General features: G+C 48.3%; 1 long non-coding RNA gene across 1 annotated transcript in view; it reads right to left on the bottom strand.

Moving 5' to 3' along the window:
• Positions 1-842: 842 nt before the first annotated feature.
• The window catches only part of LOC141156471 (uncharacterized), a 100221-nt gene continuing 74558 nt past the window's right edge, over positions 843-26505 (bottom strand). Inside the window, exons 2-3 of the long non-coding RNA XR_012247632.1 lie at positions 3389-3469; positions 843-909 (exon numbers count right to left, since the gene is read on the bottom strand). This is a non-coding gene — a long non-coding RNA (uncharacterized lncRNA). The remainder of the gene's footprint in view (positions 910-3388; positions 3470-26505) is intronic.

A 26505-nucleotide genomic window follows, 5' to 3' on the forward strand; every position in this document is an offset into this window, starting at 1 on the left:
TTCTAATGAATGAGACTATACCCTGCTGATCACATACGAGTCTCGGCAGGACTGCGGGGTCGTCATGTCCTCAGTTCTGCTCCTGCACAGCACGACTGCCCACAATATCTATTGGGTGCTTGCCTGGCTAGCAGCGGAGTTTCTCAATGAGCAATGCAGAAATAAGAGGCCTTGTACAACGCCTTTAAGCTGCGTTGACGTCTTGCAGCAGTATTTTTTTTTTGTTATTAGTTTTTAAAAATAGCACCTAAAGTGAACATTTAAATGGATTTGTTTTTAAAAATTGCAGTAAAAAAAAAAAAAAACACATTGTTTTTTAAATCTTTTTCTGAAATTTTGGCAAAAATGATCAGGTTTTGTTACAATTTTGACATCTCTGGCAAGAAAGGCACGATGGCCACACTGTGAACAAAAGTGTAAGTAACAAGAAAATTTCTCTAGTTTTGTTTTGTTACATTACCCAGCCATAACATTTTTTTTAATTTTTAGGGCTACATAGATCTTACTGCATGTACAACGTTCAGGCAAATGTCTCAAAAACACCCTTATTAGACAAGCTGGGGAAACACTATTAGTCCCACAGTTACCATGATTTACCACAACAATGACAGCACAAAATCTCTTCCTTTAACCCCTATGATCAATACTGATCACAGATGAAGACCAAACAACCTCGAGGAGGAGTTTTCTGATCCAGGCTGTTGGTGCCCGAGTGTGACTGTTCTCACAGCTGTTGTGCCATTGTGAACAGTGATTATGTATATACTGGTCATTCTCAAATCAAAGGGTTAATAGCAGTATTTATGTATTTTATAACTCTTTAATGGTATGTTATAGGCTCACCTGGTGAGTTGGATTCTATAAGCCATAGTTCCAGATGAACAGCACGAACTGGAGATTATGTTGATTCTGCAAAAAGGACAACACTTGGATCAGCAAGGACCAGGACAGCGGTGTATTTAAGAATGCAGATAGACCAGCGAATTTGGGAGTACAACATGCTGATGGTGGGCAGTGCCAAAGAAGGATAGCAGAGAAGTGTAAGTAGAACAGAACTTGCAGAAGGAACATACTTAGAGACACATATGTAATCGGGGACTTGCAGCAGGAATATGGTTAACAGCATAGACATTTGCAGCAGAAAGATGGTTAACAGCACAGATGTATATGCAATGCAGTAGATGAGGCTAAGCTAGCTGCTATGACTTCCTGCATACTCAGGCAGCACAAGGGTGCTTGAGGCTGTCTAGTTTTGAATGACCCCATTCATTTTAACATATAATGTGCTAAAAAAAAAAAAACATCTGGTGAAAGAAATCCCCTTTTTTGGGGTGGAGGGTGTTTTTACGGTATTCAATTGTGCAGTAAACATTATTCAAGCAATCTCTTGATCTATATATTGCAGAATTGCAGTATATTAATGATCTCTCTTGCAGCCTTCAGTAGGCTCCCTGCTACCATGGCCAATCTTCGGCACCACATTAGGAGGAGGGAGGTGGCAATGGACCCCCATATCTGCAAGCCTGTCAGATTGACAGTCACTTAAAGGGAATTTGTCAGATAATCCATGCTCCCTAATCATCAGGCAGCATGAATGGTGCCCAGTTGCATAACAGCCAGTGAGCCAGGTATATTATTCTCTAAAATGCTCCCGTGTTGCAGAGAAAATATATTTTGAAGATCCGGCCAGGGACGAGACTATTCCTATGCTGTCCCCTGCCAGTTCTTCCAGTACTGCTGCAGGTTATGTACATGTCTCTCCCTTGCATGTACATAGGGAGTAACCTGTCAATCAGTAGCAGCGAGCTGGAAAGAGTCGGCTGGGGGAAGTCACTTATCTCCATGAATCAATATATCAGTGTGATGTACAATACAAAGTTATATTGTGGTACAGTGTTAGCCAGAAAAATCGATGTAAATACTTTGATGCCCAAAAATATTCTCGAAGTGATATATTATATTTTTTTCTGGTTAGCCAATAAAAATATTATATTATATTTTATTACAGATATCTATATATAGATATAGATAGAAGCTTTCAGAGCACAGAGGCTCATTCTTTAGGTGGGATTACAAATTAATTAATTAATAAGCCTGAAGAAGCCTCTGTGCTCTGAAAGCTTCTATATATATATATATATATATTTATATTTATTTATTATTATTATTTTTTTCTGGTTAGCCAATAAAAATATCACTCCAAGAATATTTTTGGCATTTCTGGGCATAAAAGTACATCAATATATCAGTGTGAAATTCCAACAACCCCTCTGTGGAGGTAAGGGGGATGAAAGGTTTTGGCCTTAAATTTACCACAGTAGCCTTTTGACTATATAGTGGGCAAAAAAACATACGAGGTTGAACTAAGACCAGTCCATAAAGTTCAAGCAACCAAAAGTAAAGAAACATCCCCCACCCGGATCTGTGATCTTGACCCCGGACACTAGGACCTGGCGCAGGTTCACTAGGATGACATGTGCATGGGGTTAATCTCCAACCAGAGGCGGTGGGGTTGGGCCGGTGGAGCTGGTTCAGGACAATCTTTTTACACAGGGCGACAGCCAGAGACATAAAATGCTGAAGTGGCAGTCTCACATGCATTGGTGACTTGCTTTGCAAAGGCATTTTCTGTTTTGCGAGGACAGGGCCTTATAGAGTACATGCATGAAAAAGATTTACAGCTGGTGCAACATTATCTGCACTGAGATCCTAAATATATAATTAAAAAGGGACAAAAACAAAGTTTCCTACTGTCTATTCAGACGTTTTCACACTACTATATTTACAATTGAAATTCTCTTCTGGTCTCGCACGGTCGGTCCATTATGTACCCGTGTCCATGGAAAGCAACGCAGGGTCACGTCATAGCATCATCCAATGGTCTAGTGATGGGGGGGTCGATATAAGCGGATATAGAAATACCAGAGGCATAGCTAGGGGTTTGGGTCGGGGGGTGGGGTGGGGAGGCAAAATCTCTGAGTGGGCCTCTAACCAGGTAATCCTGATTACAGCTATGCTGGCGCACCCTAAGGTCACGGCCCCACTATCAGTATTTGGTCAGTATTCGGTCCAGAGTGGGAGCCAAAACCAGGAGTGGGTGATAAATGCAGAATCGGTGACTTGTTTCTATTATACCTTTTCTCTGATTGTTCCTCACCTGGTTTTGTCTCCCACTCCTGAGAAAAAATACTGACCGAATACTGATAGTGGGGCTGTGGCCTAAGAGTGGATGTAGGAGAACTTCAGCAGATGACAGCGCTCTTACTAAAATAAATCTCTATACAAAGACCAACACTGATATTACTACCATATAGTGACCATATAGTGGTAGATACCAGTGCTGTAGAAAATGTAAGGGATCACAGTACAGTTATAGATAGTAACTTACAGCTGACGTTCTTTCTGGTGGAGTTACTCTTTTTCCATCTGGCCCAGACCGACACGGCAACTTCTTCCAGCCAGGACTCGGCTGCAAAGATTACAAAGACACACATGACTTCTCACATTTCAGGCATCGTTATCCCCAACCTGCACAAACGCCTTATCCTGCTGATACCCCAATACTGATCCGCTGCTGGCATGTGTGTCCCTATTACTGCACCTACTGTGCGTCCTCTAATTTTCCTCCTACTGAAGCCTTAGATTCCCCTTTCATTGCATTCGTAAAGTATATGGCCCTACTGTACCCTACCCCTCAACTGCCCCGGAAAAGAATAGTGACCCCAACACAGTATGATCCCCTAACTGTGACCCCCACACAGCCCTCCATGCAGTAGAATGGGCCTACATACAATATAATGGCCCACCACCTCTCCACACAAACCTTCATACTGTATAATTCCTTGCATATAGTTTAAAGGCCCCTGCATAGTCCTCCATACAGCATAATGCACCCCATAGCCCATACACTATAATGCACCCCCATACAGTATAATGCACCCCCTATAGTATTATGTACTCCATTTAGTAGAATGCATCCCATAGTCCTCAATACAGTTTAATGGGCACCACAATTGTTATCAAAAAGTAATAAAATGCAGTACTCCCCTCTCCTCGTTCCCTGCTGATCCAGTCACCACAGCCTGTGATCTGAGCGTCGCACATCTCAGCTTAAAGGACACCACTTAGTGACGTCATTGTGCTGAGACGTCAGACGCAGAGGACGACTAATGGGGAGGAAGCGTCAGCAAGCGCTTCCTCCTCCATCACTTTCAACTGTATCGGCAGATGCCAATACAGTTGAACGTGCAGGGGGGGGGGGGTCCATAGCGGCAATGAAGGGAGATCATGTCTCCCTGCTCGGCCGCAGAGTTTAACTTCATCAGTGCACTGATACAGTTAAAAGTAGCGTAGCTCTGGGTGGTCCCCTCAGAGCGCGGGGTCTGGGTAAGCTGCACCCTTTGCCCCCCCCCCCCCGGTAGCTATGGTACTGATAAATAAATTTTTAGAGCATGCCCAGCAGTAAAGGCAGCAATCCTGCTGTCCAGCTTTTTCTCTAGTGCCCTACCAAGCAGTGCAGAAAGGAAAATAAGGGCTTGTCCATTACATATATTAAGATCCAAAAAAGGAACTTTTACTCTTACAGGATACAAGCTGTTCCTGCTTACTGCCAGCAAGTCCCATCAGTCTCCTCACTTTTAGCAGGAAATGGCTGCTGATTGGCAGCAGCGGTCATGACACTTATCAGCTGCAGGCTTTATGTTCCAGACAAGACTGGTTGTATGCTGCGATTTCTTTTTTTCACACAGATCATTGGACAACACACTGGCCGAAAATAAGGCCTACCGAAGTCAGCTTAGCGCTGCAAACTTTGCTGCAGATTATTTTTCATTTATGTTTTGAAAAGTGTACATCCAGCGTGCAGCTTTAAGCCACCATACACATTCGATAATTGTCAGCCAAATGCAGCAGTTTTTGCTATATTCAACTGACCACTCAACGTGTATGGTGGTCTCCAGGCTCTCCCAATAGCAGAAAGATCGGGCAATTGGATTTCAACATGCCCGATCCTTATATTCTCAGAAGAAAAGCTGCTAACAGAGGTAGCTTACGCACGATCATGCGTTTTGGGGGTTTGGCGGTAAAGTTAACAGGTCTCTAATAGTGTAGAGCGAGCACTAAAATGCTCGGGTGCTCGAAGCTCGGGCCGAGCTCACCGTGATACTCAGGTGCTCGACCAGAGCAACGAGCCCAATGTTAGTCTATGGGAGACCCGTGCATTTTTGCGGCGGCACCACCGGCAGTCTGTAGAAAGCCTAAAAAGTGCCCAAAACGATAGTGACAGTGCTCAAAAGACATGGGAACAGCATGGGCATCGCCCCAGGAAGCATTTCTGACCCCCAGGTCACTGCTGTCAACAACGTTGTCAGAGGTATTAAGCCACTTTTAAGGGCTCACAATAAAGCGTTCAAAAACAAAACTGAAAGTGCTTTCCTGTGAAATATGTTAAGGAACTTCCTTTCCAGGGTAAAGACTTGTGTATAAGGTAAAATAAATAACAAAAAAAACTCCTCCACACCTTGGACTATGTTCACAAGTAGCATTTATGCGTTTTTGCACTTCTGTATTGCTTTCAACCGTGACAAATGCATTCACCGGGCAATGTCATTTTAACATTTTACAACCTTATCTGGCCATGTGCTGTGTGACACATGCATACAGTGCTGAAAAGACTTGGGAACAGCATGGGGAAGACCCCTGGAAGCATCTCTGACACCCAGATCACTGCCTAAAAGTGTGCCCATCAGAAGTGATCCTTGCCGCATCAGAAGATGCAGACTTGCAACTATCCCCGTGCAAGTCCTAGTCCCAGGGCAGTGTTCAATTGTACCTGCCCCATTCCTTGCAATGCAAGCGCAAATATGCAGCCAACCACCCACACACCCCCAGGCTGCAATGCCATACTGCTAGCTTGCACTTGAAATGGGGCCTTTTAGTTTGGAGGAGGCAGAAGCTGGCCACTACCTCATGGCTGCTTCGGCAGCGAGGTATCCATACTCAGTCCCCAGCCGCCCGGCGGCCGGGTGTCCACGCTCGGTCCCCAGCCGCTAGGGGGCGGCCGGGTGTCCATACCCTGTCCCCAGCCGCCCCGCGGCCGGGTGTCCACACACTGTCCCCAGCCGCCTGGGGGCGGCCGGGTGTCCATAAATGGTCCCCAGCCGCCCCTATTTCTCCTGTCACCTTCCCACACACTTTTCTTAGCCTGGCCTGCTTTAGGGCAGCATTGGACGAGCCCACCAGAGAACCAGACTCCTCCGGTGGGCCCTGGCTTCTCCATCAGGGGAGTTGAGAGTGCCAAGGTGAGGAGCATGATGATGATGAAAGTTAGCATCTGCTTTGTTTTCTTGGAACGCAAGCGCATGTATGTAGTAGCGGCTAGGCCTGAGGTGGTCAGCGTTTTGGCGCATATCCTACCTCCTCCGAGGATTTCTGGATGTTTTCCTGCTACTATCCCAGTTCTATTACTCCCGTTAAAACAAAGTTTCAGGTGATGATTGATGGATGAGGTGGTAGCAAAGGACAAAGAGCAGGAGGAACAGGGACCATTCACATCAATATCAGGCCAGTCAACCACACGTCTTGTAGGATATGTTTCTGTACCAAAAGGAGCGGTTCGGCTACACAGTTATAGGGCATACAGTGAGTGCAATGCCTACCAAAAATTTCGAGGCACTCCAATGGCCCTTGGAAGTGACATGGACGTCAGAGGGCCTTAACTAAACAGTTTTTTCCATTTATAGCAACTGGGTCTCCTGTGCACTGTTGGCCTAAGCAATGAATGGAAGGCTTTCCAAAAATTATGAGGAACTGCAATGCCCCTTGAAACAGACGTGGATTACAGCGTACTAAAAACCTTCTACCCATTATTGGGGAGTGGGTCTCCCTTAGTGTTCGCCTGTGCATTGAAAAGCAAAAGCTGACTAAAATTAGTGTGGCACCCCAGGGGTCTGGTTACCACAGTAATAGAAATATTATGTCTGAGAGCAAGTGGGAGGTTTCTCTGGTCAGGAGCCCTAAGCATGCAACACGGCCCACCCAGACCTGGGAGGGGAGGAATCTGCCCTTATAAACTGGGTCTGGGGCGGGATTAGTGAGTGAAGTCCCAGACAGAGACGCAGTCTGGTCTGGAGGACGGCAGACAGAGAGAAAGCAAGAACTAGGAGCTCTGTAGGAGCAGGAGCGAGTGCCAGAGGCTGGAAGCTAGATAGCTCACCTTGGCTGAAGACACTAAATCCGGACACGGAGTCCGAGGCTGTGGGGACATCCAGGTCCAGCAGAAGAATCCAACCGGCAGGGGATTCCATGTCCTCTGGCCATACAAGCCCGGAGGCACGGTCACAAGCAAGGGACCAGCACCGCCATTGTGAAGCTTAGGCTAACAGAAGGCCCCAAGTCACCGGCCATACGGGTGAGCACCACACGGTATACTCAGGGACGTGGGCTACTTCTACCCGCATACAGCAAGGTAGCCAGGAAAGAGTGCATATAGACGGGGAGGCCTACAACTCCACCTGGCCAGGGGGAGGATCCTGCTTGCTCACAGACTGACCAGGCCCCTACTGCTAACCAGTACTCCCGGGAGGGTCTGCTTTATACTATCAGTAAAGACCCTGAACTGCACCACACGTCTCTGTGTTTCATCGCCGCACCAGCACCATTAGTACTAGGATGCTCACACCATCACTTCCATCTTCCACACTAGCTGCCCTGAGGCAATACTTCTCCCGTGGGGAGTTATTCCATACTCGGCTGCGCAAACATCAGCCTCAGCGGTCTGCAGCGCAGCGGCAGTCCCCACTGACCGCAATCCACGGGTGGCGTAGTCGGACAATTATCACTAAACTAAAATAGACACTGGTTTGACCGCCCTGGGCACGGACCGAGTCACCGCCACGGAGGACTACAACCCCCAGCGATCTGGCTCCGGGTGTCCCCCTGCACAGCACAGGCCCAGGGGGCGCGTCAACTTTGGAGTAGTCGGCAGGATTTCGTGCCCGCAACCACCGGGTACTGCGTGCCTGAAAAAGACTTTTATACTTACCTGTGGTGAAGTTTCCCGCCATCGGACGCCATCTTGGACAGTTTCCCGCCGTCTTCCCGCCATCCGCAGCTGCTTCCCGCCTTCGGACGCCATCTTCAGGACGCCGCGCGGGAAGAAAAGGGGCGTGGACGCCGAAAGTGCGCGAGATCCGAAGCTCCGCCCCACGCACTGACGCTGCGCAAGGTCCTGGAAGGGAGGAAGAGCGACGCTGACGTCATCGGAGCGCGACGCCAGGTCCTCTACCCCGACGATTGACTGCGGAGCCGCGGCCTATGGAAGAAGAGCATCGCAAGGTAGGCCACGGTCCACTAGGGGGGTAGAAGGATGTCAGATACCGAGGGGAACTCCACCGCCACACCGGCCGCCAGCGCAACCGCTGCAGCGGTCATGCCATTCACCATGCCCTATATCCCGGGGGCTACCTGGCTACCCCAGTACTCAGGGGAGTCACATACCCTGAGTGACTTTAGGGAAAGATTGGATAGCCTCTTCCAGGTATACCCCCTCACGGAAGAGCAAAAAGTAAGCATCCTGGTGGCCCAGTTAATCGGGGCAGCCCAAAGGGAGGTAAAGTCCTGGTCACCTGGGAAGAAGAGGACTGTCAGAGATACTAGCCCGTCTGAAAGACACATTTGACACCCGAACCTCAGCCGAGATAAAACTAAGATTTTACGGGTGCAAACAACGGGCACATAAGAGACTATGCTCTAAACCTACAAGAGTCCCTGAGAGCCATTAAGCAGGCAGACCCTGACAGCGTGGGATATGAAGACAAGCTGTTGACCGAACAATTTATTGAGGGTCTACTGTGCAATGCCCACCGAAACCAGTTGCGGGCAATGGCCTTACAGGACCCTGACCTGGACTTTGCACAGTTCAAGGACAGAGCCATCCGGGTGCTCAGAGAACCGGCACCAGGTGGCGCTGTGTGGCGCCCTGCTATCACTTATCACCAGGAAGCGGCGCCCTTGTCTGCAGGGCCTGTGGGAGCTGATGCGCAGGCTTTGAACAATAACCCAGCTACAGACCTGCACCATCAGGTCCAAGAGCTGACTAAGAGCGTTGCCGCGCTAACCAGAACTGTGCAGTCTTTACAGGTCTCTTCTCCAGGAAAGATCCAGCTGGCATCCGGACCGGAGGACGTCCCGTGGCGCCGACTGAGGAGGACCCCACCGGCCAGAGGAAGACCCAGCGACAGATACGAAGACGGACGACCCATCTGCCGCCGCTGCAATCAACCCGGACATATGGCAAGGTACTGTCATTTAAACGGGCACAACCTGGGGTAGAGGGCCAACCCCCAGGCTTAAGATCATCAGGCCCATCAAACTGGCGTGACAAATACGTAGGGGGACGTCCGGTCTTGCCTGTGGTACTGGATGGCATTCCTATGAGTGCCCTACTAGACACCGGGTCACAGGTGACTACCATCCCGTACGTGCTCTTTAAGAGGTACTGGAATGACTCGGACATAACCAGCTACCCAGATGACGACCTGAGCATTATCGCCAGCAATGGTCAGCCCGTGCCACAGATAGCATTTAAGGAAGTGACCATCAAGGTCGGTAAAGTTGAACTGCCGGCACAAGGACTGATCATTGTGGACATTGACCGTCGCGAGAGTCACCCAAAAGTAACCCTAGGTACTAACGTAATTGAAAACTGTCTTGCAGAGGTGATTCTTATTTTGCACCAGGTTGCCAAGAACGCCAGTTCCAGCCAGCAGCGTGTCCTCCAAAAAGAGATCCGGGCACTGATGAAACGGCAACAGGTGGAACTATCTGGTGGTGAGATAGGTAGCGTGAGAATGTGTGACCCGTTCCCTATTGCCATGCCCCTGAAAAGTGAGATGATGATTTGGTGCCGGGCAGCTATTGGTCTAAGAGGTAGAGACTACCAGGCAATGGTAGAACCCGTCTACTCAGACAGTAGGCCCACCATTTTGACAGCACGGGGGGTGGTCGATTTACGCCATGGGAGGGTGCCCGTCCGCATCATAAATATCGGGGAGAGAGAAGTGTACCTGCCCCGGTATGCCACGCTAGCCAAATTGTTCACCATCAACCAGAACTCTGTACAGGCCGTGGAACCCTTGCCTCCATCTCAACCAGAGGAAGGTAACTGCTCTAAGAAACCAATGGAGGACTGGTGTCCACAACTGCATTTGGGTACTGACTCCACCCCCTCACACCAAAAACAGGGAGTCTATCGGGTGGTTCAAGAGTACGAGAGAGTGTTTAGCAAACACCCGCTAGACTTTGGGCGAGTAAAGTGGGTAGAACATCACATCCCAACGGGAGACCATCCTCCCATAAAGGAGAGGTACCGACCCGTACCCCCTGCACACTATCAACACGCCAAGGGGATGCTAAAAGACATGAAGGAGGCTGGGGTAATTAGGGACAGCTGTAGCCCCTGGGCAGCTCCACTAGTCTTAGTGAAAAAGACAGACAACACCATGAGAATGTGTGTAGACTACAGGAAGGTCAACCGTATCACACATAAAGATGCGTACCCGTTACCAAGGATAGAAGAGTCCTTAGCTGCATTAAAATCTGCTAACTTCTCTACTTTGGATCTCACTAGCGGGTACTGGCAGGTTCCTGTAGCAGAGGCGGACCGGGAGAAGACCGCATTTACCACCCCGATGGGACTCAGCGAATTTAACTGTATGCCGTTCGGGCTCTGCAACGCACCAGGAACCTTCCAACGGTTGATGGAATGTTGTCTGGGACACCGGAACTTCGAGACGGTCCTATTATACCTGGACGATCTCATCGTCTATTCCAAGACCTATGAGGACCATCTGGAACACCTGGCAGAAGTGTTTGAAGCCCTGGCAAACTATGGCCTAAAGGTAAAACCCTCAAAGTGTCATCTACTGAAGCCAAAGGTACAGTACCTGGGACACGTGGTGAGTGCTGACGGAGTAGCCCCCGACCCTGACAAGATCACCGTGATTAAGGACTGGCCAAGACCATCCAGCATAAAGGAAGTGCGGCAGTTCCTCGGGTTGGTAGGCTACTACCGAAGATTCATTCCTGGTTTTACCAAGAAGGCAGCTCCTATGCAGGACCTCCTGATAGGCCAGTCCAGGAAGGCCAAAAACCAGAAGCCACCCTTCAAATGGGAAAAGCTGGAAGAGGAGTCCTCCCGCCAGCTGAAGATGGCCCTCACGGGGGATGAAATCCTGGCATACCCTGATTACAGCCAGCCCTTTATCCTCCACACGGACGCAAGCAACATCGGGCTAGGAGCCGTACTGTCCCAGATCCAGCAGGGGAGAGAAGGGGTAATTGCTTACTTCAGCCGAAAACTGCGACCCACGGAAAGAAACCCTGAGAATTACAGCTTGTTCAAGCTAGAGTTCCTGGCAGTGGTGTGGGCAGTAACCGAACGTTTTAAGCATTACCTTGCCTCTTCCAGGTTCACCGTGTACACGGATAACAACCCGTTGACACACCAGGACACTGCAAGACTAGGTGCCCTGGAGCAGAGATGGATGGCCCGCCTGTCCAATTTTGAGTTCACGATCAAATACCGGGCAGGACGCTCCAATACCAACGCGGACGCCCTGTCCAGGATGCCAAACCTACCGGACGGAGGGGAAGATCCAGAAGAACTGGAAAAGGTCGAACTCCCTGCGTTCCACCGTCGTGGGATTACCCAGTATTCCCACCGTGTGACGGGCCAGCGATCCGCTACGTTCAACCCCTTACCCCACTACAACTGGGCAGAGACGCAAGACAGTGACCCCGCAGTCCGTCTGGTGAAGGAAATGCTGATCCAGGCTGACGCCCGCCTGGACCCAGACGCTCCGGAAGAGACCAAGCAACTGTGGACGGAGAAGAGCAGACTGTTTCTCTACAAGGAGAAGTTATGCCGCAGGATGGTCAATTCCCGGACACATGAACTGATCTGGCAGGTTGTGGTACAGAGACGGGACGCAGCTATGGTGCTGGAGGCCTACCACAATGGGGCAGGGCACTTCGGATGGAAGAAGCTGGAGTTCCTGCTGCGTGAACGGTTCTACTGGATAGGCATGAGAGGAGCCATTGAGAGGTGGTGTAGAGACTGTGGCCCGTGCAATCTAAGAAGAAGGGACCGTGCCAGCCAGAGGACTCCCCTGCAGCCCATCATCACCAGGCAGCCGCTGGAACTGGTCGCTCTGGACCATGTTAAACTGGCTCCAAGCAGAAGCGGGTATGTCTACGCCCTAACCATCGTGGATCACTACTCCCGGTTCCTGGTGGTGGTCCCTGTCAAAGACCTGACGGCTCAGACAGCAGCCAGAGCCTTCCAGCTGCACTTCTGCCGCCCACACGGGTACCCGGACCAAGTGCTGACGGACCAAGGACCAGCCTTTGAAGCGGAGGTCTTCCAGGAGTTCTGCAACCTGTATGGCTGCAAGAAGATAAGAACAATACCCTATCACCCCCAAACCAATAGACTCTGCGAGAAGATGAACCAGGTGGTGATAGATCTGCTAAAAACATTGCCCCTGGAAGAACGCAGTCTGTGGCCTGAGAAACTGCCTGATCTGGTGGACCTGTATAACCACATCCCGGTAGGTTCCACCAACTGTACCCCGGCTTACCTAATGCGAGCAAGACCTGGTAAGCTGCCTGTTGACCTGGATATGGGAGTCCTGATACCCGAGGACACCTCGCCAGAGGCAGACTGGGATACAGAACGGCAGCAGCAGTACCGGAAAGTACAGGAGAGCGTCGAGCGAAGTCTCTGTCAATCAAGAGAAAGGCAGGAGAGGACTTACAACCAACATGCTCCCGCTGTTCCCCTGGTACCTGGAGAGCAGGTCTTGAAAAGAAAAAGGCGGCTCCATAAGTTGGACGACCAGTGGGAAAAGGACCCGTACACCGTACTGCCCTCAAGCCACAATAATCCAAAAGTGTACGTCATCAGCAAGGATGGAGGAGAGACCACAGCCACTGTCTCCAGAGACCACCTGAAAAAGTGCCCCGAGAAGTTGCAAAGCACGGATGAAGATCAGGAAGACCCTCAACTCGTAGAGGAAAAGGAGGAAATGATCAGCACCGTACTCGGAGACTTTCCCCGGTCCTGGACGCAAGTAAACAACGCTATTGTGGTGCCCGTCCTCCCCTTTCTCCAGCCAGCCCCTCAAGTGCCTACAGAAGACCATGTAGAGCTGGAAGAGCAGCCGGCCCAGGAGGCAGAAGAGTCCACACCAGCAGCGCAGGAGGATCAACCCTCTGCTAGTAGTGAGCCTGCCGTGCCCCTAGTGAGCCAAAGAGTGCGCAGACAGCTGCCCAGCTTGCCCATAACACCTCCTACACCCTGTAGTGCAGGACCAGTTAGTGAGCTCCGTAGGTCCACTAGAGTCACTAGAGGTCAGATGCCCGTTCGCTGGAAAATCTAAACTAATGCACTGTGAAATTATCTGTTTAACTGTTTATGGTTTATGTTTGTTGCCTGTTATTAATTATGTTTCTCAGTTACCCTGCAGATTTCTATGGACTAACAGGTTATGGACACTGGATAACAGGAACAATTCTTGTAGATAGTTGCACATTGTGCCTCTTGCGAAGACGGTCGCGGAAAAGAAAACCTGTCTGGCGTGGCCTCCTTGCGGTCCAAAGTAGCTAGCTTCAGCCTTGCAGCCACGCGCAGGGCCAACGCAAGGGGTTTGCTTTGGACAGGTCCCCTACTTCGCTTAAAGCTTCACCTTGGGTGAAATGGACACCCTCTTGTTTCACAAACTTCACACGCCGTGACCTTTAAAGAACTAAAGCTTCTTGTAAATATGTTATTGTATTGTTGTTTATACCCTTGTATTTATGTTTCTTTAAAAAAATGTGTTTAGTCCCGGAGTACTAAAATTTACTAGGGGGGAATGTGGCACCCCAGGGGTCTGGTTACCACAGTAATAGAAATATTATGTCTGAGAGCAAGTGGGAGGTTTCTCTGGTCAGGAGCCCTAAGCATGCAACACGGCCCACCCAGACCTGGGAGGGGAGGAATCTGCCCTTATAAACTGGGTCTGGGGCGGGATTAGTGAGTGAAGTCCCAGACAGACGCAGTCTGGTCTGGAGGACAGCAGACAGAGGGAAAGCAAGAGCTAGGAGCTCTGTAGGAGCAGGAGCAAGTGCCAGAGGCTGGAAGCTAGATAGCTCGCCTTGGCTGAAGACACTAAATCCGGACACGGAGTCCGAGGCTGTGGGGACATCCAGGTCCAGCAGAAGAATCCAACCGGCAGGGGATTCCATGTCCTCTGGCCATACAAGCCCGGAGGCACGGTCACAAGCAAGGGACCAGCACCGCCATTGTGAAGCGGAGGCTAACAGAAGGCCCCAAGTCACCGGCCATACGGGTGAGCACCACACGGTACACTCAGGGACGTGGGCTACTTCTACCCGCATACAGCAAGGTAGCCAGGAAAGAGTGCAGATAGACCGGGAGGCCTACAACTCCACCTGGCCAGGGGGAGATCCTGCTTGCTCACAGACTGACCAGGCCCCTACTGCTAACTAGTACTCCCGGGAGGGTCTGCTTTATACCATCAGTAAAGACCCTGAACTGCACCACACGTCTCTGTGTTTCATCGCCGCACCAGCACCATTAGTACTGGGACGCTCACACCATCACTCCCATCTTCCACACTAGCTGCCCTGAGGCAATACTTCTCCCGTGGGGAGTTATTCCATACTCGGCTGTGCAAACTACATCAGCCTCAGCGGTCTGCAACGCAGCGGCGGTCCCCACTGACCGCAATCCATGGGTGGCGTAGTCGGACAATTATCACTAAACTAAAATAGCCACTGGTTTGACCGCCCTGGGCACGGACCGGGTCACCGCCACGGAGGACTACAACCCCCAGCGATCCGGCTCCGGGTATCCCCCTGCACAGCACAGGCCCAGGGGGCACGTCATTAGGAGGAAATGCAATGCCCGTTGGAAGAGTCGTGGAGGTTAGAGGTAATTAAAAACAACATTTCAATGCCCCTTGGAAGAGCTGTGGAGTTCAGAGTGGTTTAAGAAGACGCTTTTAATGCCCCTTTGAAGAGACGTTGAGGTCACAGTAGCTTAACAAAACGGTTTTAATGCCCCTTGGAAAAGTGATGGAGGTCACAGTAGCTTAACAAGACTGTTTTAATGCCCCTTACAAGAGCCATGCAGTACAGCGTCTTAAAAACATAAGTCCCATTATTGGGGAGTGGGTCTCCCATAGTCTTTGCTTATGCCTTCCAAGCAAAATCTGCCAAAAATTAGGATGGAGGAACTTGCAATGCCCCTTACAAGAGCCATGCAGTACAGCATATTACAAACATTATTCCCATTATTGGGGAGTGGGTCTCCCATAGTCTTTGCTTATGCCTTCCAAGCAAAAGCTGCCAAAAATTAGGAGGAAATGCAATGCCCGTTCGACGAGTCGTGGAGGTTAGAGTTAATTAAAAGCAACATTTCAATGCCTCTTGGAAGAGCTGTGGAGTAAAGAGTGGTTTAACAAGACACTTTTAATGCCCCTCGGAAGAGACGTGGAGGTCACAGTAGCTTAACAAGATGGTTTTAATGCCCCTTGGAAAAGTGGTGGAGGTCACAGTAGCTTAACAAGACTGTTTTAATGCCCCTTACAAGAGCCATACAGTAACTTAAAAATATTATTCCCATTATTGGGGAGTGTGTCTCCCACAGTCTTTGCTTATGCCTTCCAAGCAAAAGCTGCCAAAATGGCGACATGGACCACAGTCACCCTGGTGGTATAGTGGTGGTGGAGGCTGAGGATAAGGAGAAGAACATAAAACAGCCGAAATGAGGAAGCGTATACCCATGTGTGGGTGTGAAGCAGTGCATGTGAATACACCTCCCAAAATAACACAGTCGATTTGACTTTATGTTACTCTGCTGTCATTTGGTGGTGATGAGAAGTCTGGCCCAATCCAGCCCTTGTTCATTTTGATAAGGGTCAGCTTGTCAGCATTGTCAGTTGACAGGCGAGTGCGCTTATCAGTTACAATTCCCCCAGCGGCACTAAAAACAAGCTCCGATAACACGCTAGCGGCAGGGCAGGCCAGGACCTCCAAGGCGTACAGAGCGAGTTCATTCCAAGTGTCCAGCTTGGATACCCAATAATTAAAAGGCACGGAGGACACTGGTACGGTCGGCAAGGTACTCCCTCACCATCTTTTGAAACTTACCACTCCTTGTGAGAGTACCCTGCGCCTCAGGGTCTGTCCGAAGGGAGGGTCTGAGAAAACTGTCCCAGAACGTTGACAGTGTTCCCCTGCCTCTGCTGGATTGGAGTTGCGTCTCTCTCGCATGTACGCCTTGGTTGGGCAACTAACTGTGACCTCTGCCGCTAGCGTGTTCAGATGGGAATTTTTTTTAACAGTTCTGCAGCAAGGGCCTTCTGGTACTGCCCCATTTTTGTAGATCTCTCCACCTCAGGAATAAGAGAGTGAAAGTTCTCCTTGTAGCAGGGGTCTAAAATTGTCACCAACCAGTAATGACTGTCATCCACATTTTGACAATGCGAGGGTCACGGTTAAGGCAGCGTAACCAAGTCAGTTATGCTAGCCAGACTGGTAATGGGCAAGACTTACGTGTCCTCACCAAGATGACGACTGATCATGCTCTCCTCCTCCTCCTCACCTAAGCTTATGAGTTTCAGCACAGCCTGTTGCCGCATGGCGGAGGCAGTACTGCAGTGCTTCCAGCTTGTAACTGATGTGGTGATATCTGAGATGGAGGCTGAACATGAAGAGGAGGAGGATAAGCAGGAGCTGTACACTGTGGGGGCAACTCTGACATAGGGACCGCAATACTCGATGTGGGGAGGATGTGTTCCGTCCCAAAGTCCGACTGGGTCCCGGCTTCCACTATGTTTACCCAGTGTGCCGTCAGGGAGATGTACCGTCCCTGGCCACAAGCACTGGTCCACGTGTCAGTTGTCAGGTGGACTCTCCCAGTAACTGCGTTGTTGAGGGCACGGCAGATGTTTTGGGACATGTGCTTGTGTAGTGCGGGGATGGCACACCGGGCAAAATAGTGTCGACTGGGGATAGAGTACCGAGGGACGGCCACCATCATAAGGTTGCGGAAGGATTCCGTCTCCACCAGCCTAAAAGGCAGCATTTCCAACGCAAGCAGTCATGAAATGTGCGAATTTAGGACTGTGGCCTGTGGGTCGTTGGCTGCGAATTTCCGCTTTCGTTCAAAGGTCTGGAATATGGACAATTGAACGCTGGGGTGGGACATGGACGTTGATGCTGTTTCTTGAGAAACTGCCATAACAAGTGAAGACTGAGAGGAGGGGGGCATCTTTGCATGCAGTATGGACAGGGGATTGCCTTGCACGCACAACAGGGGGTTCTATTGCACGCACAACAGCGGAAGAAGCAGTGGTGACACCCGCTGACACTGGTCGTGGACCCTGGGGTTCACCCCACAAAGTCGGGTGCTTTGCTGCCATGTGCCTGATCATGCTGGTGGTGGTCAGGCTGGTAGTTTTGTCACCCCTGCTGATGCTGGCCTGGCAGGTGGTACAAATGGCCTTTTTGGGGTTATCAGCAGAGTCTTTAAAAAAATTCCAGACTCTGGAAGACCTACAGGTTGTACTGGCAACATCCCTCGTGTTGGTGTTACGGGGAACTGTTGCCTGCCTTCTGTGTGCGGCCACCACACTGCTTCTTCCTGCCTGTTGGGGTACTCTGCCTCCCTCACCCTGAGTGCTGCTGGCCTCACTCTGCATGTCCTCCGGCTACGTTGGGCCAGTTACTAGATCATCTACCACCTCCTCCTCTTCCACTTGCGCACCACGATCCTCCTCCTCACTTCCTGGCAATTGTCTCTCGTCATCTTCCACCTCTTGTGACAAATTGCCAGCGTCGACTTCCTGTGGCCGTTCAAATATTTGGGCATTGCTACATGGGATCTCCTCTTCCACCACTTCAAGCAGAGCAGGCGAGGGGCACAAATCTGGAAATGGACCAGTGAACAGCTCTTCAGAATATCCAAGTGTGGGATCAGTTGCTGTCTGACGACACTCGGCATGGTGGGAGGAAGGAGCATCAGGGTGAGGAGGAGTATGCGGTCGAGACTCACGGCTACTAAGACTTGACCGTGTGGAAGACAGACCAGAGGTGGTGGTGCCCAGGTAACTGGAAGTATTATCTGCTATCCAATTAATAACCTGTTCACACTGATCAGTTCGCAATACTGGTGTTGTTCTGTGCTTCCCTAGTAATTTGGTCAAGAACTGGGAGTGAGAAGATGTGGCTGTTTGTTGTGGCACATTTTCACCTTGGCCACGGCCCTGTCCTCTGCACGCACCATCACTAGAACGTCCAGTTCCACGTCCCTTGCCACGCGCCTTGCCCATTGTAAATCAAGTAAAATAGCTTACACTCGCACTATCAATGGAAAAAGGGTAATAAGGAGATTAGAACCGAGGAAGAGGAAAACCACAGTTCTATTTCTCTGGCCTACCCCCGACTCTTTTAAACAATCTGAACAATCAGGGAGAAACTATTACTGTTTTTCTTTACGGAAAAAATACCAAAAGCTGGATAATAGAGTTTTTTTTACCGAGGAACGGCAAGACCACAGTTATAATTTACTGGTGTATACTAGACTATTTTAAATAGATATATTTCTGTCTCAACTGTCACAGACACAATTTTTTTTTTTTGGAGGGGTGGGGGGGAGGGGGGGTTCAAAAGGTTAATAATACGGTTATTTGTACAGTGTAAAGGAGGAAAAAAAAAAGGAGGATTTAGATGAAAAAAAAAAAGGATTTTTCCTGGCCCCCGACACCTGGTGCTAAGTCCAGAAATGTCAGCAACAGGAGCACACAGGACTGTAATGCAGCGTTTGTTGGTATAACCACTGCGTCTCCTATACAGCCTGCCTGCCTGGTATCTGGGATGGATATTAGTCCCGAGAAGGACTGTTTGATCTGGTAGCCTTTACAGACCCTACACTAACTATTTTGCACTATATATCTCTCCCTAAATCAGCAGCACTGACCCTACACTGTCTGATCCCAGCCGTCTGTGTCCAAGATGGCGGCGCCCGGTTTTAAATACTCGAGGTGACGCTGTGCAGCCAGCCAATCACTGTAATGCCCACAACCAACATGGCTACAGCATTACAGTGACTGGCTGGCAATCCCTGCATGTTCATTGGCTCTGTAAAGAGCGCCAAACATGCAGGGCGGAGACCCCAGCTCCCGCCCGAGAAACCCGGAAATGCTCGGTGCTCGTCGAACATCCCGAGTAGCGTGATGCTCGGGCGAGTACTGAGCAGTGCCGAGCATGCTCGCTCAACACTAGTCTCTAATACATATGCCTACTTTAACACAATTGAAATTAATCCTTCTGTTAGGAGACTGCCCTCACATGTTGCGTTAATATTTTTGCCGCTAAAATTTAACCCCTTAGTGACGGCCAACTTTGACCTTAATGACCAAGCCAAATTTCACCATTCTGACCAGTGTCAATTTATGAGGTAATAACTTTGGAACGCTTTACCAGATCCCACCGACTCAGACTATTTTTTTGTGACATATTGTACTTCATAATAGTGGTAAACTTTGTTTGATACGACTTGCTTTTATTTGTGAAAATATTGGAAATTAGGCAAAAATTTTGAACATTTTGCAATTTCCATACTTAAGTCTTATGCCCTTATATCAAAGAGTTATGTCACATAAAATAGTTAAATAAAATTTCCTACATGTTGACTTTACATCAGCACAATTTTTGAAACATTTTTTTTGTTAGCAAGTTAGAAGGGTTAAAAGTTGACCAGCGATTTCTCATTTTTCCAACAAAATTTACAAAACCATTTTTTTAGGGTCCACATCACATTTGAAGTGACTGAGGGGTCTATAGGACAGAAAATACCCAAAAGTGACACCATTCTAAAACTGCACCCTTCAAAGTACTCAAAACCACATTCAAGAAGTTTATTAACCCTTCAGGTGCTTCACAGGAACTAAAGCAATGTGGAAGGATAAAAATTAACATTTTACTTTTTCTTTTTTTTTTTTTTTTGCAAAAATGTTACTTTAGCCCTAATTTTTTTATTTTCACAAGGGTAACAGGTTAAAATGGACCACAAAATTTGTTGTGCAATTTCTCCTGAGCACGCCGATACCCCATATGTGGGGAAAAAATATTGTTTGGACGCACTGCGGGGATCGGAAGGGAGAGAGCACAGTTTTGATTTTTTTAATGCAACAATGGCAGCAATCAAGAGCGGACGCCATGTCGCGTTTGGAGAGCCCCTGATGGGCCTTAACAGTGGAAACCCCCCACAAGTGACCCCATTTTGGAAACTACACCCCTCAAGGATTTTATCCATGGGTATAGTGAGCACAGGTACTACAAAGAATTTGATAACATTAGGTCGTCCTATGGAAAATTTACATTTTTTTCAAGGAAATGTTGTTTTAGCCCCAAATTTGTAATTTTCACAATGGATAATAGGTGAACAAGGACCCCATAATTTGTTACGCAATTTCACACGATCATACCCCATATGTAGTCAAAAAATTCTGTTTGGACACATGGAAGGGCTAGGAAAGGAAAGAGCGCTATTTGTCTGGAATAAATTGTGAATGCCATGTCGCATTTGGAAAGCCCTTGACGTGCAAAAACAGCAGAAACCCCCCACAAGTGACCCCATTTTGGAAATTAGACCCCTCAAGGAATTCTCCTAGGGGTGTACTGAGCACTTTTAACCTACAGGTAATTCACAAAACTTAACATTTAGATGTGAGAACAAAAAATATTTTTTTTTCCACTAAAATACTGTTTTAGCACCACATTTATAAATTTACACAAGGGGTAATGGGAAAAATTGGACCCCACAATTTGTTATGCAATTTCTCCCTAATGTGGCAGTACCCCATATGTGGATGTACACTATTGTTTGAGCACACAGCAGGGGTCGGATGGGAAGGAGCGCTACTTGGTTTTTAGAACGCAGATTTCGTGTGGGCTCCATTAGCCGAGCCCCTGAGGTAGGTGCCAGAACAGCAGAACCACCCCCCCCCCCTCCAGGTGACCCCCATATTGGAAACTTCACTGCCTAAGGAATTCATCTGGGGTGTAACGAGTATTTTGAATCCATAGGTGCCTCACAGAATTTTATAGAATTGAGACATGGAAATATGACATTTTAGTGGTAAAAATGTAATTATTGTATTTGTCAGGTACACAAGGGTTAATAGGTGAAACTAGACCCCATAATTTATTGCGCAATGTCTCCCGAACGCAGTGATGCCCCATATGTCGCCATAAATTACTGTTATGCCACACGTCAGGGCTGAGAAGGAAGGAGTGCTATTTGGCTTTTGGAGCGCAGATTTTGCTAGAATAGTTTGTGGGCGACATTTGCGGAGCCCCAAAAGGTGCCAGACCAGCAGAAAAAAAACAAAAAGTGACCCCATTGTAGAAATTGCACCCCTCAATGAATTCATCTACGGCTGCAGTGACTATTTTGTAACACCCACGTCAGTTTTTTTTTCTGGAGAATTGAAAATTGCAGTTTAGTGCCCATACATTGTGCCCCCATATATTGTAGCGCCCCCATACATTGTGCCCAGATTGTGCTTCTGGAGACACGCCCCCTTGTAAATTAAGTGCTCTCTCCACACTACAATAATGCCAAACATGTGGCCGCTTACTGCAGTTTAGGCACAGTGGGGCTCAGAAGGAAGGGGGCACTTGGATTTGGGAGCGCAAAATTCACTGGATTTTATTTGAGGGGTGGGAGCCATGTCTCTTTTCCAGAGTCTTTGTTCTACCAGTAACATGGGACGCCCTATAGTTACAGTGACAGATGATGGACCTGAGTGAAGGCTTGTTTTGTGAGGGATAAATTCAGGATTTTATTGGTAACATTTTGGGGTACATAATATTTTTCGATCGCTTCCAGAATAAGGTTGGATCACATTCTTGTGTTCTACGCTGATCACTTACATCGGGGTTTCCGTGTAAATTCCAAAAAAAATACAATTTAGACAAAACCCCCGACGGAACCACCCACCATAATGAGGCAGATGGAGACACTTTGGCGTCTGCTTCAGTGACATCCATCTTTTTAAGAGTGCACAGATCTGTGTCACCCACGCTTGTGCTTTAAAAAGACACCTAAAATTTTGGGACACTGCTGAAACACAGACCAGTCCAAAGCGACTCCATCTGCCTCATAGGCGAGTGGTTTTGTCGGGGTTTTTGTTTGAATCGCTTTTTTGGATAATTTACACAGAAACCCCCATGTAAGCGCTCATTGGAGAGCGCAAGATAAATGTGAGCCGAGCCTTATTCCGATTTTTTGGAGGCAGAATGAAGCAGGAGTACAAGAATATTCCTTATTTTTATTTTTGCTTTGATTTATTTTTCGGATTGGTGCGATTACAGTGATACTAGATTTATATGTTTGTTTGTTTTTTTAGGTTTAGCTGCTCTCACAGTAAAATTGCTTTTTTATAAAAAGTTTTTTTCATCGGAATATTTTGAGAGCTGTAACTTTATTTTTTGGCGAACAGCTGTATGAGGGCTTATTTTTTGCGGGACGAGTTGCAGATTTTTTGGGTACCATTTTGGGGCACAATATTTTTTTAAAGATTTTTATTCTGATTTTTTAAGACACCGAACGAACAAGTTTTTGTTTTTTGTTCCACTCTGGTAAAAGTGATGAGACCGATTTGTTCATTGGGTCAGCACGATTACAGCGATACCAGATTTATATTTTTTTTAGGTTTTGCTATTTTTTACAGAAGGTTTTTTTTTTTTTTTTTTACAAAAATGAATTTGTTTTTGCATCATCATATTCTGAGAGCAGTATTTTTACATTTTTTGAAAATGAGCCATATTAGGGCTTGTTTTTATTTTTACAGCGTTCGCCAAACAGAATAAATAACGTGCTAGTTTTATAAAGCGAGTCGTTCCAGACGCGGCAATAACGACGTGTACTATTTTTGTTTATTTTTTTATCGCAAACGTTGGGTTGTGTAGTGAAACGGACTTTAGTGATTTGTGTGCACTGTGTGTTATTATTATTTATTATTATAGCGCCATTTATTCCATGGCGCTTTACATGTGAAAAAGGGGTTTAATACAAGAACAATTACAATAATCTTTAACAAAACGAGTCAGCGACTGGTACAGGAGGAGCGAGGACCATGCCCACGAGGACTCACAGTCTACAAGGGATGGGTGAGGATACAGTAGGTGGGAGTTTTTTGGTTTGTTTTTTTACTTTTTTTTTTTACATATTTTATTTTACTTTTTCACTGTGGGACATGTATATATATATTTTTTTGATCACTGGTCTCCTACACTGCAGTGCTTATAGCTGGATCTCACAGGCCATCATACTGTGGCGCCCCTGAGGGTTCGACCGCCACAGGGATGCTGCACTTCTTTAATGGAGTGTAGTGTTCCTCCTCTGAGGTAAGAACAGTGTGATGGTCAGGACTCCACCTCCACATTTCTCCACCAGAGGGGGCTAGAATGCACTAGGTGCTGCCCTCCTGGTTACAGGGAGACTGGGGAACCATTTAGTGGGTGAGGGTGGAGGACTCACATTTTAGTGACACTTAATAATTAATATTTAATAAACAGCCATTTTGGTTTTTGGTCCTTTTCTAGTCTGGTACCTTTGAGTCTAGTCTTTTGATGGTTCTTTGACTGTCTTGGTACTGTGATCTCCCTCCCTGAAGTGGATCCTGTGTGGACCTGCAGCGGATGGAGACAGCCCTCGTACCTTGGCCTTTTGTTGAGGTGCAGGTTGCAGATAATGTATGTCTCAGCCCGGTCAAGGACCATGACCAAGAAGGCCCGGAGCTTAAGAGTGTAGCTCCACCGCAAATGGGTCCCAGGGAGGATGCAGACGGAGCGGTGTACGCCACCTGTCCTCGCCAACCTGATCTATTCAGAGGGATTCCGGCTGCAAGAGGGGTACTGGCCCCCGACACCCGACCTTGCAACTCCACGTCCTGGTCGGGAAAGCCCGGTAGGCCCTGAGGATCCCACCGGGTATCGGAAGGAATGGCGCTGCCACCGGTGCCCTTTTTCTGAGAGGAGTTCAGAGGGAGACCGGGCCTATCTACACACACAGACAGGAATGGATACAGTCTGTAGTTCAGGAACACTCTGGTGCGGGGTCCTGATTGAACGCTGGACTTACTCGGAGGTAGTCAGAGCCCCGTTCCCGGTGACCGCAGAACCCCGTGGGGAGCAGGGAGTCGTCTTCCTTCTGCCGTCTCTTATGTGAGTAAAGCCTTGGAAGTTCACCCCTATGGCCTCCGGACTCTTTATTCTGCGCTATACCGCACGACGCAGCAACCGGTCTCCTCTACTACTACCCCCTCCATCCTGTCCCTCTGCCCTGAGGCCCTGCTCCACCTGTGGGGAGTAGTAACATCGACGGCAGCCCTAACACCAGGCCTCAGCGGACTGCGGCAGCGCTGGTGGTCTTCACCAGGTGCCACAGGTGGCGTAGTAGTAATCAGCCACTCAACCCGGATAAGCCCACACCATCCTTTTTAATGTGACGGCCCTGAGCACGGAGCGGGTCCGGGCCACGGCTGCACCCCATCTCTCCATCACAGGACCCAACTCAGAGTCCCCCATCTCCCAGGGTAAACAGGGGCTTCCGAGAAGAGGCGTCACAATACCCTGAGGTCATAACATGACTACAGGGTACCATGGTAACTATTGGAGCCCGCGATTCTCATTGCAGGGGTCCGATGGTTACTGAGGGGGTCTTGTGACCCACTTGCAACAACTTAAATACCACTGTCACGATTGACAGCGGTATTTAAGGGGTTAAAAAGGCCCAGATCGGTTGTAAAAACGGCCGGGGCCAATGCAGCTGACACCCGCGGGAATTGCCGCTGCGGGTCGGCGCTATTCCCTTATTCCCAATTGCCAAAACGGCGATGAGGGAATACAGCCCCTTAACGATCGCCATTTTAATGCTTATTGGTGGTCGTCAGTTAAGGGGTTAAATTGCAGTTGCAGCAAACAGGGGCTTCACCGCAATCAATATATTGCAGTCACGACGTATGAACGTAGCCTAAAGCTAGCTCTGCACATGTAGACAAATTATACATCCACATGCCATCCACTAGCCAAATCAGTTCTCATACTTTGCACTGACGAGGGGCAATACCCAGAAACACTGTCAGCCAAATCAGAATCTCAATTTGCGATTATCCCAAGTCAAATTGCAAGACCTGTGAAAGGGTCGATAGTGACTTGTAGGATCGCTGCTTCCAACAGGTGGCGCTATAGAGTTCTAGTCCTTTTTCTCTCTGAAGAAGCAATTTGCATACATCCATTTAAGCATTAAAAGGGATATTCCCACAATTGAAAGTTGCCCCCAATCCATAGGATGGGAGATAACTTTGTGACTGCTGGTGATCTCATCAGACTCTCAGCAGTCCCCCAGAACGGGACTCTAGATCTGGCTACATATGTCTAGACAGAGCTGTCACCAGGAATTTCAGGGCTCCATACTGGCAAAAATTTCAAGCCCCCTTGAGACTCCGCCCAGGCTCCACCCCAGCTCCACCTCCATCCCTCGAACCTTTTACAGTCCCACTGCCCACTCTTGGAAAAACTCTTCTTCTGCACCAATCACATATTACCAGATCCCAGTGAACACCAGTTCACACACAGCCATCAGCTTTTGTTTTGGCCAAAATATTTTTAAAGCTGCCACCAAGATAAGGAGACTCTTCTGGCCGGGCTTTACTCTACTCTAAGCTATTAAGAATTTCTTTAAATACCCAATATCCTTTAGGTATGTTTTTATTTATTTTTCTTTAAGGAATGTGTCCTATACATTTTTTAAAATAACCAATAATAACACATACAAGGGACAAATACCACCACACCATGACCAGACCACATATTACCACCACATTGTCACCGAAAAATACCACATACAAGGGACAAATACCGCCACACCATGGCCAGACCACATATTACCAACACATAGTGACCGAAAAATACCACATACAAGGGACAAATACCGCCACACCATGGCCAGACCACATATTACCACCACATAGTGACCGAATACTACAATACTGATCATTAATAAACAAACACAATACTAATATTACCATAAGGGCCATTATGCACAGGAGCTCTGTACATGGTATACAGTGTATAGTGTCAGTGTACAGATAACACTGATTCACCGGTGACATCTCTAGTTGAAGTCCTTCATCTTCGCTTTTCTCCTTCATCTAGCACAGACCGCCATCACTTCTTCCAGCCAGGACTCGTCTCTGCATTAAATAACACACAGTTATCTAGAGCAGTGGTCCCCAACCTTTTTTGCACCAGGGACCGGCTTGAAGCAAGATCATTTTTCCATGGCCCAGCAAGGAGGGGGTGGGGTGGGCGGGGCTTTGGTCATATGGGGGCGGGGTAATGGAGGGATTTGGAGTTTAGTGCATACTT

Source organism: Phyllobates terribilis, unplaced genomic scaffold, assembly GCF_046119375.1.
Source record: "Phyllobates terribilis strain yellow unplaced genomic scaffold, ASM4611937v1 Scaffold_8__6_contigs__length_399053987, whole genome shotgun sequence".
Taxonomy (NCBI): Eukaryota; Metazoa; Chordata; class Amphibia; order Anura; family Dendrobatidae; genus Phyllobates; species Phyllobates terribilis.